This window comes from Poromitra crassiceps (assembly GCF_964638095.1).
Source record: "Poromitra crassiceps genome assembly, contig: HAP1_SCAFFOLD_136, whole genome shotgun sequence".
In the NCBI taxonomy this organism is placed as follows: Eukaryota; Metazoa; Chordata; class Actinopteri; order Beryciformes; family Melamphaidae; genus Poromitra; species Poromitra crassiceps.
In genome coordinates, this window is record NW_028152226.1 from 587,501 (window position 1) to 594,290 (window position 6,790).

A 6,790-nucleotide genomic window follows, 5' to 3' on the forward strand; every position below is an offset into this window, starting at 1 on the left:
GCTTCATGCATATCGATGTATACCGATGCGATTTCCGTTTCCCCATGACTTCTTCTCTCTTTTTTCCTCGCCTTTCTCTAATCTGGAGAGCACTTTCGCCACCTAATGGGTCTGTAAAATAGCTTTTACACATTCAACATCCACCATACTTTCACAGGAGATGGATCTGGCTTTGATCCACGTCCCACCGTCAAAAAACGCAATTGACGACAATCGTCGTCATTGGCACTCTACGTTAGTATTTGAATTGACGACGATTGTCGTCATTGGCACTCAATGAGTTAAGCTGAGTCCGCCCACCCAGGCCAGCTACAGCATGCGCCTAACGAGTAGGGCTGGGCGATATGACCAAAATCCCATATCCCGATATAGCTCATTTTATATCCCGATTACGATATACGGTATATCACGATACAGCACATTTTCAGTCAATTCAATGGTTTATATAAAATTACCTCATGGAAATGCATTTTGAAATGATATACTCAACAAATAAAGCTACTTAGTCTCATATTTGATTATTTTTCTTTTATTTAGAACTTCTGTGCAAATTTTCAAACTTTTAAATGCTCAACATTTCTCAGTCATGTCGACAACTTCTGTTCTGATTCTGATCGAACATGTAGCCAGTAGCCTACTGGGTAACAACACCACTCTCTGACTTCTCAGTATCATGCATGCATTACTTCACTTCCAAATATTCTTTTTTGTCTAGAGGTACTGAGGTAGCCTGCATAGAAAACAGTAACACTTACAATATAAGCAGTGTGCGAACTATACCGTGACTTTCGGGGGAGCCCACTTATTCACGTTGTCATGGTGTGGGGGGGGTGCACCCGGACGCGTGCGCGCCTCGGTGCGGACAGCTGCTGCGCTTTTTCAGAGAGGACTGCCTCTCTTCACAGTCTGATTCAGTCAGCACATCCAGTATCTGGTTGTTGAACAGATGGAGGACGGGTTTCAGGTAGGAAACACTTGGGTAGAGCTCCCCAGACAAGGCATCTGTAAACTCCTTGAGAGGACTCAGTGCCTTGTTCATGGACTCCAGAACTTCCATGTCCTACCAAGTTAGGGCCAGATGACGTGTTTTCTTGTCGGCACGGAGGACCTGTGAGATAGCTTTCTCCTGCTCGATGACCCTTTCAACCATCTCTTGCATCGAGCCCCACCTGGTAGGGGTTTCTGTGATCAGCTGATGAGGGGGCAAGGGTGGTGTTTGTTCTGCTTGAGCCTTGGCCAGTTCCCGTCTTCTCTTCCATGTAATGGAGAAGGCAGCCACGGTCTTCTTTCAGACGCCGACTGCTCGGTCCACTTGTGTTAGTTTCACACTCTTCCCTGTGTAAATAAACGAGAAGTAAATGTAACGTCTAATCTATACATTTATATATTTTTTACAGGATTTATTACAGGACAGGTAAAAATTATTATATATATATATATATATATATATATACCGTAAAATACCAATTAGAAGCCGACTTCCAAATTGCCGCGGGTCCCATATATAAGCGGGGTCTGGATACATATTTTGTACATAAAAGCAGGTCCCAATTTGACGCCCGGTTAGTTTTTTCAATGTTTTCTTTTTACCTTTGCGACATCCTGTTGAATGCATCTCCCAAACACAACGAAGAAGAAAAATAGGGATGAAGAAGATGAACAACGAGGAAACGGGAACAACGAGGAAAAAAAACACATGCACGAAACTTGCTGATCAAAATCCGTTTTCCGTCAACATCTGATGATTCTGAAAATTGTGTAGGCATTTCCTGAAGATTTTTATACACTAAAACCGACATCTCTGGTGTAATAATTATTTTGAGAAATGTGCCTATGCTATGTTTCCCTCCCAGCGGGCATAGAAGTTGGCTTCTAATTGGTATTTCACCTCACACTGCAGCGGAGGAGGCAGGCATGCAGCCAGCGGAGGAGGCAGCGCATGCAACAAATAATCTGCTCACATGATGATCATGTTCTCTCACCTTCAGCGGAGAAAGTTTAGTTTAGTTGAGTTCAGCTCAAATTTTATTTGATTTCATGTACAGGCCAGAACTGGCATGCAATGTGCTCTGCTGCGCTGAGAGGGAGGCGCGGCTCTCCCCATAGACAAGCAATCGTGTGGGGGGCTGTAGCCAACTCATTAAAATAAATGGTTTAAATAAACAATTTCATACTATTTACAATCTTTGCTGAGCAATATTTTTGTACAAAAATAATTAAAGCAGGTCCCAAACTGCCGCAGGTCCCATATTGCCGCAGGGTCTGGCTACATATTTTGTCAATTAACACCCGGGCTAATAATTGGTATTTTACGGTATATATATATATATATATATATATATATATATATATATATAATACATACTGTATATGATGGAGAAAATTGCATTTTTTATAGAGGTGCACACTCTATAGGGGATGGGAAAAATCATGATAAAAAGGCAGGTGGAATATTCTTATTTCTAGCTTTTTTAGCTCAGAATGAAACTCAATTGGAGGAGTATTTCGCCATTCATGGCTCTTGTTAGCATGGCTGTTACTATAACTAAAATGTTTCCATAGACTACATTAAGGTATTACTGTACTGAAATAAATATAAATATTAAACTATATAATATATTTATTTATTTTACATCGGTTTAGAGTTAGACCACTCACCAATGGCTAGATGAAGACGGTGACCAAAGCACTGTAGGCGTGTCCAGTCATTCAGCTGAAGGGCAAGGATGTTGTTGGAGGCGTTATCTGTGGTGACACAGACCATGTGATCCTCATGCAGTCCCCACGACTCGAGAGCTTCCCTGAGACCTCTGGCCAGCATTTCTCCCGTGTGGTCATCTGGGAAATAGCTAGTCTGTAAGCACCGACTGCGGAGGTTCCACTCCTGGTCGATGAAGTGGATCGTCAGGCTCATATATGGATGTGTGGTTGGGCTCGAGCACATATCTGTTGTTGTAGCATAGTACATCACCTGGTGTATTTCATCCTCCACTTTGGCCCGGCACTCGTCACATAGGCCAGACGACTCGGCCCAAGTGTTTTGGGCTTGGCATTGTGTATCTTGGATCGAGTGTTTGCACCAACTCACGAAACCCCCGTTTCTCTACCGTGTAAATTGAAGCCATATCTTTGCAGATGTGCTTTGCAATGGCAGTAGTGATCTGCTTGGATCTTCGGGAGTCTTTGCTGTATGGTGTGCCACGGGCAAACGCCTCTTGTAACGTCTGGACCTTATTTTCTTTCTTTTGAGCACTAACGCTAACAACGCAACTCCACTGTGCTCTTGCGGCTTTCAGACGTTGGCTCTCTCCGTACTCTTTATCGTGATTCTTGCGCAGGTGGTAAAATAGGTTAGTGGTGTTTGAGTCTGTTGTTGTGACCGGGCTGCGGCATACTCTACAAAGTACGGTTTTCTGCTCCATGTCGGTCTTTTTAAATCCAAACCACAGCCATGCGATCGAAGTAGCACCCGTTTTAGGTACAAGCTCCTCCTCTTGCGTTGGCTGTAAATGAACTGAAATATTTGAAGACGTTGGGATCCCTGTCGGAGAGAAATAGCCTGGCTGGTTCGATGTTTATCCGTTCACCTGCGTCGCGTTGAAGCACTTTTTACAGACTGGCTTCGTTTGATGTGTCCAGGGGGCTTGCCTTCGCTGTCAGCAACGTAAGCAAAATACTTCCACATTTCGCTTCGTGCATTTGCTTTCTCTACATACAAGCGTTGGGCGGCTGTGTTTACGCTGGCTTGACGCTGCCTGGATACTACTCTGCACTGCAGCCCACATGACTCCAGCGCATGCCTGCTCGCATCGCATTTCCTTGTCGAACTCCGACGTTAAACGTTTGCTCGTCACAAAATAACACTCGTTTTGGGAATGTAGCCTAATGATGTTATCTATCACATCCGCTAACCTGTTGCTCGTTGAACAAGTCGGCATTTATCAGCTCATCTGCTATTGTTAGGCCGGTGCTTGCACTAGCCTATGGGAGCATGTGTGTCCCAATCGCTGCATACACGACTCCTGGCACCCTTCCTGGCACCCTTTCATCAAGATGGGCTTTTACTTTGAAATTTGTTTTATTTGACGAATGTCCGGTTTCGGACTTCCTGTCTGCCCTGATCTGATCTTGTTCAGCTTGACAGAGTCGCTCACGGCCGCAGAGGGTCCGCGCCCATGTTAACGTTACACGCGACGCAACAAATAAACAAACACACATTTCCCAGTGTCTCTGGACATCAACAGTAGCGGGAGACGTCTCCCCTTCCAGCAAATATACATGAATGTTATGCGTAAGGAACATGAACATCTTACCGAGAGGCAGAGAGCTAAGATAAGTAGCTAACAGCTGAGCTAAGTAGGCTATAACTAGTGTGTTAGCTGATCGGAAAAGCATGTAAACAGCGGTGAGATCTCCTTTATTAAAGTATGCAACCATTTCCAATGAACAAATGGCATGTGCTTCTGCTTACTTCTTACATTCAACTGTGTATGGCAGTGAGTGCAGACAGTGCAACACCAGTGGCATGTAGCCCTCAAGTATTTAAAACAAAAACAATAGTGCTTCTGCTGCTTACTTAGCCTACATTCAACTTTTTATGGCAGACCTGTTCAAAGAATTCAAGGTGGGTTCATTCTTTCAAACGGTGTAAAATAACATGTTTAACAACATATCAAACGGACCTTATCCTGTCACATTAGTTTTTGAGATAGCTGGCAATGCATTGTGTAACCAAAGAAACGTTTGGCTAACGTTAACGTGTTTTGTAATGGAATCTTTATGGGACACAGCTAATACCTGGCACAGCGTTAGCTAGCATAGTGTAGCACGTGTGCAATGCAAATGGAATCATTATGGAACTATGGCTAAGTTTGGCTCTTAGCCGTGTCCCATAATGATTCCATTGCAAATATTGCATGTTATTTTACTAAAAATAATACATTTTACCATCATTTCAAGTAGAATGATACCACCCAAGCAAGAATATTTCAAGTGTTTCAAGTGCTTTACTGAAATATTTGGACCATATAGACCCCTTATACAGCTGTCAACATTGGAGCTGCGCGCGCGTCGTGTAGGCCAGGGGTGCCCAAATTCTTTCCCATGAAGGGCCAAAACTCAATCTGGGTGTTGGGCCGAGGGCCAAAAATAAATGTTGTGGAATTACATTAAAATGAATTGTGTTTTATAGAAAATTAACATTCGAAATCTAAAATAACATTTCAATATAGAGCGAAGCTCTTAGGGGGGCCCCCCATCCCAAAAAAAAATGTTTTTAATTAAGGCCGGCGGCGATTTTTTTTGTGCCTTTTTTGCATGTTTGAATCTGTTTTAGCCATATTTAGTGGAATATCTCATTTTAAACACACCAATGTTATTGTCTATTGATTTAATTGCTCTCACACTCAGGCCTGGCCTGGCCTGGCATTTTTTTCCCCAAATCCGTGGCAGGCCAAAACAAACAGGGCCCGCAGGCCCCAAATTGGGCACCACTGGTGTAGGCAAAAAGCCGTGAGGCCAGCATTGACAGACACAGAGAACTGTGTAAAAGCCCCGCTGTCAGGACTGCTCTGTGCCCATCTGCGACACAAAGTTAGATTTTAGTTTTAAAATGCAGTTCTCGGCTTACTACCACAGCTTATCGCCTAGTGATAAACAATGTTATGCATCGAAATTAACGTTGGTTAATGGGATATGTCTTACAGACCCATACGCACTGGCGCTGTCAATTGGCCAAGCCTAGTGGCCAGCAATACATATCGTGCATTCCTTTATAACTGGGGATAGCGTAGATAATTATTCTGTAACTTGGAAAGATATATTGTTATGTTGATAACGCACACAACTCAATAATGACTTAACCGAGCGATGTGGCTGAGCAGTCTACAGTTTCAGGCAGCTTATCTGATTATGAAGAGCACTACAAAGTCAGGCATTTTTAATGATGTCCTCGTTCCAATCAGTTCAACTCCATAATGACATTATTTAACGTTACTTGGTTGTTAACTAACCGAGCGATGTGGCTGTCACTAGCAGCCTACTACAGCATACCTGATATGAAATGAGCGAGCACTGCAAAGTCGGGCATTTTTAACGATTTCCTCTTTCGGCTTGCAACCAAAGACACCTACGGTTAGCATTAAAAGCAGTATGAGTTGACGGGATTCGGTAAAACTTTAGTCCTTGCTTTGTTGATAGTGTAACAGACTGTTCAGTGTTGTGTTGTGTTCTATTGCATGTGTGCGAGGCTGTGTATGTTCCCTCGAGTTGCGTAGAACAGGATATGTGGGGAGAAGCTTGTTATAACGTTACAGCCTGGCTCTATCGTTTATTATTGTATTAACCAAGTGTGAATAGGCGGACCCGAATACTCTGCTACAATAGCTTTCCGATTCTGGCATCACACTGCACAACACGAAGACATATCTAGCTCGAATAGTTTTCGGGCCACTGGAAAACTACTTGACAGGGCTGCGCGGAGTCTGTCTTTCTGCCTCCGTCTTGCGCATCTGACGCTGCTTGTTGTCATTGTGACGTAGGCGTATAAGGGGTCTATAATGATAATACAAACATATAGGTGCCAAAAAGCCATAAGTTCACATCAAAGAACAAAGAAAAACAACAATTATAATTCAAGTTTAAACAGTAAGTGTGCAGCTGCAGCATTTATTAAAAAAACAAACAAAAAACTATCCTGCATCCCTAAACACAAACAGGGAAAAAAGGTGGAAAATCAGATGATGGCTTATACTGTATGTGTTCTGTTGATTGTTCAAATGTGTATGGGTAA